Source organism: Lissotriton helveticus, chromosome 12 (genome assembly GCF_964261635.1).
Source record: "Lissotriton helveticus chromosome 12, aLisHel1.1, whole genome shotgun sequence".
Lineage (NCBI taxonomy): Eukaryota > Metazoa > Chordata > Amphibia > Caudata > Salamandridae > Lissotriton > Lissotriton helveticus.
This window is the reverse complement of record NC_136073.1, coordinates 780,685,841-780,698,285: the sequence shown is the minus strand read 5'-3', so window position 1 is coordinate 780,698,285 and position 12,445 is coordinate 780,685,841.

Genomic DNA, 12,445 nt, shown 5'->3' with positions numbered 1-12,445 from the left:
CTAGTACATGCAATATAACAGAACAGGCAAGTGGACATACAGGCAACAGATAACATAAAACCAATCTGTGTTGCTGTTACACAGTGTATCACAAGTTGTCCTCAGGAGTGAGTGAAGGGTCTTACCCTTTGGATCAGTGACCCATAGGTCAAAAGCAGAGTGTAGCACTCAGCTGCTAACTGTGGAAAGAACAATGATAGTCAACATAAAGAAACAGCAAGTCAAGGGGACCCAAATTGCCTTGGGGTGAGAAAAAAAAGACAAACAGAGTTTTCAAGAGATGCAACCATACTCATGTGGTTTCTGTGCAGAGAGCACAGGAGACCTACCATCCTCTGTTCATCTGGATTGAGACTGAGCAGGGGAGAAGACCCGTCTTTTAAGGTGCAGGTAATTGTAGTGATTGTCCTTGGGTGGGGTGCATGCGACCGTGGGAAGGAGTGATGACGCACTGGGCCCCTTGAGATTCCAGAGCCATGATTCGCTTTTAAGTGTACCCAGAAACTGAAGGACCTCCTAGTAAACACCAGACCTCATATTCAACAGTCCCACATGCAGAACACCTTGTGGGCCTTACCACCTGTCACAGGGCACTATCCATGTGGGTCCTACGGGGTATGCCCACTGACTAAACATTCCTAAGAGGTCAGGTTGGGTCCCCAATTCGCCTGGAAACAAAAAAGTCACAGTAACTGCAGTACAAAAAACAGTGTTTACCTGATCACCTGCCTTTGTGGCCTTCATTACGCGGGAATGACCACGAGCGCTATCGAACCAAGAATAATGGAGCACTGGAGCAACATATGCTGCAGACACAGCACTACAAAAATGTGCCATCACTTTTCCAAATCCAACCACTCTCCAGATGACCTCCGGCAGATCATTCGGGAAGCTATTAATTCATGGAGCCCTTTAAACCTTTTCAGAATGGAGCAAGGGTGGATTTTATGCCTCTCCACCAACAGCAAAGGTTTGAAAGATGAAATCCTCTAGTGCGAGGTGTAATTCAGTCCCCTGTGAAATCAGATACTCTCTTACTATGGCTGGATTGACATTTTCTTCATACATGGGACCTGATATACCATATCACCATTGACACCATGTCACATATGGAATGCCCGGCTATGGAGTCCCAGACACCACACTAAGCAGTGCTTATCATAAGCATTTTGCGACTTGGCATTGGTCTCTTCTTCAGTAACACAAATGATTCTGTTGATACCAATGAGGTGGTACCCTCCAATAAGAAACCATGTAGCTGTCTTAGTCTACTGTTTGAGATGAACAAGTTACTTACCTTCGGTAACGCTTTTTCTGGTGGATACAGTATCTGCCTGTGGATTCCTCACCTTGTGAATATCCCCCTGAGTCAGCAACGTTCGGAAAATTCTTTGTAGCTCGCCGGCGTGGACGACGTCACAGGAACGCACGACATCGCGCGCGGCTGCGCTGACGTCACCGACTCCATAATAGGCCTACGCCGGCGTGATGACATCAGTTCCGCCCTTTTTTCCGTGCCTTCGAGGCACACGGACGGACCAACAACAAAAGATATATACACAGTATACACAGTACAAACTAGTCAAGTTAACACACATAGTGTGAATATAACATAGTAAATCATGTACAAGAACCCACTTCCTTTGAGGATAACATGTATACATTAAAAAAACATTACCAGAAATTCAGGTATAGAAGAGTGGACAATGGGGAGGCGGGTGGGCATGTGAGGAATCCACAGGCAGATACTGTATCCACCAGAAAAAGCGTTACCGAAGGTAAGTAATTTGTTCTTCTGATGGATACATCTGCCAGTGGATTCCTCACCTTGTGAATAGATTCCCACAGCAGTCCCCACTCCTGGAGGAGGGTGTCTACTCCTCTATACCAGAAAGTCCTGAAGGACAGAACGCGCAAAGTGGCCGTCCCTCCTCACTTCGGTATCCAAGCAGTAATGCTTCGCGAAAGTGTAGAGGGAGGCCCAAGTTGCCTCTCTACAAATGTCCTCTATAGGAACACCCCTAGACAAAGCAGATGTTGATGACTTTGCTCTAGTAGAATGAGCTCTTATACCCTCTGGAGGTTCCTTACCAGCCAGGGCGCAGCAGATCTTGATGCATAGAATAATCCATCTCGAAAGTATGCGCTTGTGCACAGCTCTTCCTTTTCTACTGCCAGCAAATCCAACAAACAACTGGTCATCCACTCGATAGTCCTTTGTCTTATCAAGATAAAAGCTCACCGCCCTCTTAGGGTCCAGACGATGAAGCCGTTCCTCCTCCTTGGAAGGGTGAGGGGGAGGATAGAAGGTAGGAAGGGTAATAGACTGTCCTAGATGGAAGGGAGTTACCACCTTAGGCAGAAAAGCAGCCCTGGTCCTAAGAACCATTCGTTCAGCATGAATGGTCAAGAATGGGGGCTTCGAACTAAGAGCTTGAAGCTCACTTGCCCTCCTTGCCGAGGTAATAGCAACCAGGAAGACCGTCTTAAAAGACAAGAGTCTCAAGGGACACTTGTGCAAAGGTTCGAAAGGAGAACCCAGTAAGCACCAGATTCAAGTCCCATTGAGATACAATAAAGGGAGTAGGAGGAAATGTATTCTAAGGCCCTTTAGAAATCTTAAAACAACAGGAGACTCAAATAAGGACGGCTGATCCGGCAGGCAGAGAAATGCCGACAAAGCCGAAAGATAACCTTTGACTGTAGGAACAGCAAGCCCTTGCTGCGCTAAAGAAAGAGCAAATTAAAGTATAGCTGATAAACAAGCCCTCAAAGGATCGCTGCATTTCTCCCCACACCAGGAAACAAACCGAGACCACCTTTAAGAATAGATAGACTTGGTGGAGTCACGTCTGGCCGATAGAATGACATCCACCACATCATGTGGGAGAGAAAAGGAATTCAGGTTGCCCCTTTCAATCTCCAGGCATGAAGGTGTAAGGTCTGGAGGTGGGGGTGTAGAACCTGAGAGAGGAGATCTGCCCTGAGAGGGAGACAGAGCGGCCGGCACGAGGAGAGGTGGGGAAGATCTGTGTACCACACCCTTCTTGGCCAATCCGGGGCGATCAATATGACTTGGGCCCGGTCTTGGCGAATCTTTCTCAGAACCCGAGGAATCAATGGTATGGGAGGAAACGCGTAAAGGAGTTGTGAGCCCCAACTCAACTGAAACGCGTCCCCCAAAGCTCCCAGCATCGGATACTGAAGACTGCAGAATGACGGGCAGTGAGCATTCTCGTGAGTGATTTGCCATCAGACAAATCTGATGGTCCAGAACCCAGGACCAGAGACGCAGAGCCTCTCTGCAGAGACACTGCGACCCCACTCCTCCCTGTTTGTTGACATACCACATCGCGGTGGTGTTGTCCGTCAGGACTTGAACCGACCACCCGCGAAGGGAAGGGAGAAAGGCCTTGAGTGCTAGACGTATCGCCCGCAATTCTAGAAGGTTGATGTGAAGCAACCTTTCCTCTTGATCTCCAGATCCCCCAGATGAGCACCCCACCCTAGAGTGGATGCATCCGTTATCACCGTGGCAACCGATGGATGTAGATGGAAAGGCTTTCCTTGAGACAGATTGCCTTCCACGCTCCACCAAGATACATCCGCTGCAGCTTCTCTGGAAATCCTCACAGACTCCCTGAGATCCCTGTTGTGTTGATACCACTGCCTGCGGAGACACCACTGGAGTGCCCTCATGTGCCAGCGTGCATGGTTGACCAACAGAATGCAGGAAGGCATCAGACCGAGCAGGCGAAGGACCTTCAGGACTGGAACGACCGCTCCATTGTGAAATAAAGGAATCATTCCCTGTATGTCGAGAATCCTTTGAGGTGGAGGGAATGCTCTACATACAGTTGTGTCCAGTACCGCACCTATGAACAGGTTGCGCTGGGAGGGCACCAGGTGAGATTTGGGTACATTTATTGAAAAACCCAACCTGTACAACAACTGAGTTGTGACTTGCAGATGATGGAGCACTGTCTCTGAAGATTCTGCTTTGATCAACCAATCGCCCAGATACGGGAATACAGGTATCCCCGACCTTCTGAGATGTGCTGCCACCACAGCCATCACCTTGGTGAAAACTCGAGGTGTAGTAGTAAGACCAAACGGAAGGACCGCAAACTGGTAATGTTGCGATCCCACCGTGAAACGGAGATACTTTCTGTGCGACTTCAGGATAGGAATATGGAAATAAGCATCCTGCAAGTCGATCGACACCATTCAGTCCTCTTCCAGCAGCGCCTGAAGAACCTGAGCCAGAGTGAGCATCTTGAACTTCTCCTGTTTCAGGTAAAGGTTCAAGATCCTAAGATCCAAGATTGGACGAAGTCTGCCACCCTTCTTGGGAATCAGGAAATACCGGGAGTAGCATCCCTGACCCCTTTCCTGCTCCGGAACCACCTCTATCGCACCCTTTCGTAACAGTGACAGGATTTCCTCCTGCAGGCGAAGTAGGCGGTCCTCTGAGCAAAATCCTTGGCAAGGAGGGTAATATGGAGGAAATTCCAGAAAGGGAAGAGCATACCCATTCTCTTCAAGATTGAGAACCCAAAGATCTGATGTAACCGATTCCCAATCCCGTAGAAAATGGGTAAGCCGACCCCATACAGGACCCGCATGATCCGGAATGGTGGATCTAGGGCTGCTTTGCTGATGGTGAAGGGGGTTGGGAAGAGGAGGAGGAGGCTTGACGTCCTCGAGGACAAGCTCTTTGTTTGCCCCTGTAGGATTTATATAGTGGATTTTGCTTTTGCTGCTGCTGTTGAGTTTGACGGTAGGGACGAAAGGACGAACATCCAAAACCTCTATACCTCTTAGTCGCCGAGCCTCTGGACTGCAGCCCCAAAGATCTGGCAGTAGCCCTACTGTCCTTAAATCTTTCCAAAGCTGCATCAGATTTTTTGCCAAATAGTCCAGCACCATCAAATGGGAAATCCAACAAGGCTGCCTGAACGTCCACAGAAAAGTCAGATGACTTCAGCCAGGCAGCCCTTCTACAGGCAACAGAAGTTCCCATAATGCGAGCAACTGAATCAGCGGTGTCAAGACCACTTTGAATCACTTGACGTGCAGCCGCCTGTGTATCGGCCAACACCTCATTAAAATCCTTCCTGCTGTCCTCAGGAATTTTAGGAGCCAACTGCCGTACAGAGTCCATCAGGGCATTTATATATCTCCCCAAGAGACATGTGGCATTGGTCGATTTTAGAGCCATACTTGCCAAAGAGAAAATCTTCTTCGCAGTCTGATCCTGTTTCTTGGACTCCTTATCCCAGGCACTTGAGGGAAGCACCAACAGTCTTCTTCAAACAGGCTGCCTGTATAACCAGACTTCCAGGCAAAGGATGTGAGGATAGAAACTCAGGATCACCAGGTGCTACCCTATACCTCCTTGCAACACCCTTAGCCACTGCAGGAGCTGTAAGAGGCCTGTTCCAAACCTCCAATATAGGCTCAGTCAAAGCCTCATTAAAAGGAAGCAATGGTTCCACAACTGAAGATGGGGAATGGAGGACCTAAGTCAAAAGATTAGACTTGTATTCAGCTGTAGGCAAAGTCAAATTTAAAAGATCCGCAGCTTTTTTGATGACCACATGGTATGGTGCAACGTCCTTTGAAGGGGCATCAGATACAGAGGACAGCTCCCATTCAGGGGAAAGCTCCAAACCACTAGCATCCCTCAAATCATCAAAATAGTCCTCCTGAAGCTCACCTTCTTCCACCTCAGCCTCTCTAAATCTTTGCTCCTCTATAAGGCGCTGAGCTTCTCGCCTCGATCTCTCCTTCAAGAGTCGCGCCATCGGATCCGTGACCGACTCCGATGGAGCCGGTGCCACCGTCGAGATCGGATCTGGAAGCCCAGGTCGCTGCTCATGAGGTCGAGTCGGAGCCGGCGACAATGGAATCGGCGTCGATGACCTCGGAGGCGCCGAGAAATGCCAAGGCGGAGCCGGCGCCGGCATAAATGGCATAAAATGAGCTGGAGCATAGGAATGGGGAACTACTAAATTATATTCCAATGGACCCATGGGACCCGAAGGTACACCAGAGGGGTACAAAGCTCTCGAGTAGACTCCATACATTGCGTTTAAAAACGAAGTAGGGTCTTGACCTGGAGCTGGGAAGGGCAGGCAAGGACCCACAGGATGCTCTCTCGGAGGTTCCAGATTCGCCTCCTCTTCCACAGGCGGATGGACTGGAGTCATCGAGCCCTCAGGTAATGGAGCCTCTTCTTCCTCTCGAGCCGGGGACGGCGTGGAGAGGGATCCGATACCGGAGCCGGAGAACGCACTGGCAACTTCAAGGGCGAAGCCTCACCTTCTGGAACACCAGGTGAAGGAGACACCTCATCTTTTCTATGCCTCCTCTTAGGCGACTTTGGGCTCGACTCTGAGACCTTACCGGAGTGATGTCGAGATCCATGCCTTCGCTTCTTATGCGTCTTCTTCGTTGACCTCGAAGCATGACCAGATGACGACCTCAAAGGCGACGACGTGCGGGACCTCGACCTCAACTTCGACCTCGCCCTACTCGAACGCGATCTCGAAGTCGTCTTCTCCTTTCTACCTTTCAACTTCACCAACAGAAGTTTTGCTTCCCTCTCTCAAAGAGCCTTCGGGTTCAACTTCTTACACAAAGAACAGCCTTTGACATCGTGGTCCGAACTCAGGCACCAGATACAATCCTCGCGCGGGTCCATAATCGACATCATTTGCCGCACTCCCCACATGGCTTGAACCCGGTCTTCTTAGACGACATCTTCAGCGAGAAACAAAGAAGCAAGAAGACACCAAACAGAGAAAAACAGTAACAAAGTTACTAACAGCTACAGAGGTTCTCCGAAACCATTAGCGTCGACGACGTGGAAAAAAGGGAACTGATGTCATCACGCCGGCATAGGCATATTATGGAGTCGGTGACGTCAGCGGAGCCGCGCGCGATGTCGTGCGTTCCTGTAACGTCGTCCACGCCGGCGAGCTACAAAGAATTTTCCGAACGTTGCTGACGCAGGGGGATATTCACAAGGTGAGGAATCCACTGGCAGTTGTATCCATCAGAAGCCGCCTTACTAATACCATTGACAACTTTGGTCGGCCTGCATTTGACCGCTACACACTCCAAGATGTCCACCACAGAGGGATGATACTTTTGCTACACAAGCTCATGAGGGGCTTGCTCCTATTGGCTCCATCCTACCTCTTCTCTTTCCTCTTCTCCTCATTTGACAATTCCCAATAGTGCTCACCAAGCATCCTAATCCATTGGGAATAGACCACTTGGCCGCCTCGTGTTACTTATTACATGAGGTGGCCTAGATTTCCAACAACAAAGAATTTACAGAGTTCCCCGGACAAAGTCAACTAAATGACTAACGTGAACCTCTCTCTCATATTGAGTTCAACAGAAAAAAGTGAATGTTGTGAACCCTTTACGGAATTTGGGGATGCCTCACACAGGTCACCGGTTGGACGACTGTTGTCATCCCACCCGGCGATCGTCCAGCGTCATCATCGGTATCCTGCCCCTGCGACAGACTGGCGGTGCAATGCCTGTCGGGCAGCACCGGATGCTGCACTTTGGCGGGGTTCTTTTATTCCTTAGCCAAAGGGTGTGTGAGTGTGAGGGGCCTAAAAAAGTGCAATAGTGAGCGTGAGTGTGGTCTAAAAAAAGTCAGTGGAGTCCATGGGGAAAAGAATTTAATAGTATGGCTCACTGCTTTATTAAAAGGAACGATAAGGGGTATTGAGGCGGGATAAATAAAGTAATCGTGCCTCATTCAACCCTTAGTGAACGTGTGGTCAACATGTTTCTTGCCACTCAGGCAATTCATCAGGACCAAAAAGAAGCTCATATAATTGCTGACAGATCCCTCAGTAATCAGAGGAATCAAGTATACGACCTGGAGTGTGTCGTAGGGACAATCCTTCGTCCAGTCCCTCCCAAGAGCCGTGATCCCAGGGTCGGACAGCTCTCACGCGCTGACCTGGTGGGGCCAGAAATAGGTTACGGAACCTGATTATCGCTGGCAGAGGGCGTCTAGTCACCTACCCCTCCCACGTCGGAATTACCGCAGGCCTAGATTTCCAACATGAACACAGATGGCAATATGCCTTGATTCCACCATGAGGGATCGCTAGGAGTTATGTGCACCTGATTTGCTCTCCATCACTGTATATGCAAGAGTACTTAGGTTTACTATACTTTTCTCTGACCATTACCCTTGATTAACAAAACATTCAACTGTCTTAGTTTACTACTTAGAGGCCACCTTACAAAAACCATGGATGACTTTGGGATGCCCAGCTTTTAACCACTGCACACTCTGAGATAGGCGCCACTGAGGTATGATACCTCTGTTACATCAGCACGTGAGAAGCTCACTCCTTTTGGCTCAAACTCGCCCCTCCCCTCCTCTCCTCTCCTCATTGTCCACTAGGTCATCACTCCTTCCAGCTGCTGCCCACACCACACCTGAGGACAATCGCTCCAATTGCCTGTACCTTCAATGACAGGTCTTCTCCTCTGCTCAGTCTCGAGCCAGGCGAGCAGAGGAGGGTAGGTCTCTTGTGCTCTCCGTGCAGAAACCATGTGAGTATGGTTGCTTCTCTTGAAAACGTTTTCTTTTTCTTTTAACACTAAGTCATTTGGGTCCACTTGATTTACTGTTTCTTTTTACTGACCATCATAGCTCTTTCCACTGTCAGCAGCTGAGCACTACCCTCTGCTTTTGACCTATAGGGCATAATTAATTGATCCAAAGGGTAAGACCCGTCACTCACAATGGAGGACAACCAATCACTTATGATACGCTGAGTAACACGAACACAGATTGGTTTATTTTGTCTGTTCCATGTATGTTCACTTGCTTATTCTGTTATATTATATGTACTTGTGTGTTTTTCACTTCTTTCACGTTGTGGTGACTGGTCAGCGCCAAAAATAGCATGCACATGTCTACCTTTAGAGACACTATGATACAGTGAGTTGGAAAATCGATTCTGGTGACACATTGAACCAAACATACAAAACATTTGTTTACTGAGTGTTTTCTTTATTTTTTCATTTATTTTCTAGGTTAGATGATCAATTCTAAACATTTTGAACCAGGTATTTTCTTCTAAAGGAATACCATAGCAGCATATCATGTCTTAGGTGTGGGGTCGGACTATCCCCCATATTTTTGGTCCTGACGAATCATTGTGGAACCTTTTTAGGCCATCGAAACATGACCACACTCACAGATTTAGTCTACTTGGGTACATCACACCCCTGTCTTAGCCCCAACCAAATTATATTTTTTTAATCCTACCAAGGGAACCATCACATTACAGTTCAGTTCGGTATCTCTTAGATAGTTTTAGTCTCCCTTTACTTCACTGTACACATTTACGAATCTCTGACAGAATATCGAGGCTGAAAATATCGACAGACAAAATATCGACGCTGGAATATCGAAGGCAAGTATATCGACACCCTATCTACAACATGGTAAGTACAAAAATATCGAAACAAAAATATCGATGGTAAAAAAATCGTAATTAAAAATATCGTTTTAAAAAAAAAAGATAAAATTAAGTAAATAGTACTTATATATATTTTAAACTTATGTTAAAATGTGTTATAATGTTTAAAATGAATAAATAATACATATTTACTATTAAACATTTAATTAAAATTAATAATAAAATATATAATATATACTTAATTAATTATAATATATACATAATTTTTTTAATAATTATAAAATATTAACAAATACTACAATTTAAAAATACATCAACACTCATAAAATAATAACATAAATAATAATAAATAATTATATTTAATAAATAACAACAATTAAATATACTTTCAATATTTTTAAAATTAATTAAATACAACATTATGTAACATAAATAAATATAAATAATATTGAATAGCATAAGGGTAAAAATTACTATTTAAACTCCAGAGGGTGCAACAGTAGATAAAGCGTTGGATAGCGTAAGGGTAAAAATTACTATTCCAACTCCAGTGAGTGCAACAGTAGGGAAAGCATTGGATCGCGGGTATGTAAAAATGACTATTCCCACTCCAATGAGTACAACATTAGGGAAGCGTTGGATAGCGTAAGACTAAACATTACTATTCCCACTCCAGAGAGTGCAACAGTAGGGAAAGCATTGGATAGCAAGTGGGTAAAAATTACTATTCCAACTCCAGTGAGTGGAACAGTAGGGAAAGCATTGGATAGCGGATATGTAAAAATGACTATTCCCACTCCAATGAGTGCAACATTAGGGAAAGCGTTGGATAGCGTAAGAGTAAAAATTACTATTCCCACTCCAGAGAGTGCAACAGTAGGGAAAACGTTGGATAGCGGGTGGGTAAAAATTACTATTCCAACTCCAGTGAGTGGAACAATAGGGAAAGTGTTGGATAGCGGGTATGTAAAAATGACTATTCCCACTCCAATGAGTGCAACATTAGGGAAAGCGTTGGATAGCGTAAGAGTAAAAATAACTATTCCCACTCCAAAGAGTGCAACAGTAGGCAAAACGTTGGATAACGGGTGGGTAAAAATTACTATTCCCACTCCAGTGAGTGGAACAGTAGGGAAAGCGTTGGATAGCGTATGGGTAAAAATTACTATGCCAACTCCAAAGGGTGCAACTGTAAGAAAAGCGTTGGATAGCGTAAAAATAATATTTAATATTCCAACTCCAAAGAGTGCAACAGTATGGAAAGCGTTGGATAGCGTAGATTGGCAAATTACTATTCCAACTCCAGAGGGTGCAACAGTAGGGAAAACGTTGGATAGCGTAGGGGGAAAAATTACTATTCCCACTCCAGAGAGTGCAACATTAGGGAAAGCGTTGGATAGCGTAAAAGTAAAAATTACTATTCCCACTCCAGAGAGTGCAACAGTAGGGAAAACGTTGGATAGCGGGTGGGTAAAAATTACTATTCCAACTCCAGTGAGTGGAACAGTAGGGAAAGCGTTGGATAGCGGGTATGTAAAAATGACTATTCCCACTCCAATGAGTGCAACATTAGGGAAAGCGTTGGATAGCGTAAGAGTAAAAATTACTATTCCCACTCCAGAGAGTGCAACAGTAGGGAAAACGTTGGATAACGGGTGGTTAAAAATGACTATTCCCACTCCAGTGAGTGGAACAGTAGAGAAAGCGTTGGATAGCGTAAGAGTAAAAATGACTATTCCCACTCCAGAGAGTGCAACCGTAGGGAAAGCATTGGATAGCGGGAGGGTAAAAATTACTATTCCAACTCCAGTGAGTGGAACAGTAGGGAAAGCATTGGATAGCGGGTATGTAAAAATGACTATTCCCACTCCAATGAGTGCAACATTAGGGAAAGCGTTGGATAGCGTAAGAGTAAAAATTACTATTCCCACTCCAGAGAGTGCAACAGTAGGGAAAACGTTGGATAACGGGTGGGTAAAAATTACTATTCCCACTCCAGTGAGTGGAACAGTAGGGAAAGCGTTGGATAGCGTATGGGTAAAAATTATTATGCCAACTCCAAAGGGTGCAACAGTAAGAAAAGCGTTGGATAGCGTAAAAATATTATTTAATATTCCAACTCCAAAGGGTGCAACAGTAAGGAAAGCGTTGGATAGCGTAGATTGGCTAATTACTATTCCAACTCCAGAGGGTGCAACAGTAGGGAAAACGTTGGATAGCGTAGGGGGAAAAATTACTATTCCCACTCCAGAGAGTGCAACAGTAGGGAAAGTGTTGGATAGCGTAGGGAGAAAAATTACTATTCCCACTCCAATGAGTGCAACATTAGGGAAAGTGTTGGATAGCGTAAAGGTAAAAATTACTATTCCAACTTCAGTGAGTGGAACAGTAGGGAAAGCGTTGGATAGCGTATGGGTAAAAATTAATATTCCAACTCCAAAGGGTGCAACAGTATTGAAAGCGTTGGATAGCGTAGGTGGGAAAATTACTATTCCAACTCCAGAGGTTGCAACAGTACGGACAACTTTGGATAGCGTTGGGGGAAAAATTACTATTCCCACTCCAGAGAGTGCAACAGTAGGGAAAGCGTTGGATGGCGTAGGGAGAAAAATTACTATTCCAACTCCAAAGGGTGCAACAGTAGGGAATGCCAATTAATAAATATTTAAAAAATATATTACACATAAAAAAATGTAATTAATTACAATTAAATTACTTCCCACCCTATTCCCCTATAAACCCACAACCCACTCTGGTACTAAAACATAACATTTAATAATAATTAACATTAATTACCAATTAAATAAATATTTTATCAATTAAAATAATTAATTGCCAATTAATAATTACATAAAAAATGTATTATTTCCAATTAAATTACTTCCCACCCTGTTCCCCTATAAACCCACAACCCGCTCTGGTACTAAAACATAACATTTAATAATAATTAACATTAATTACCAATTAAATAATTA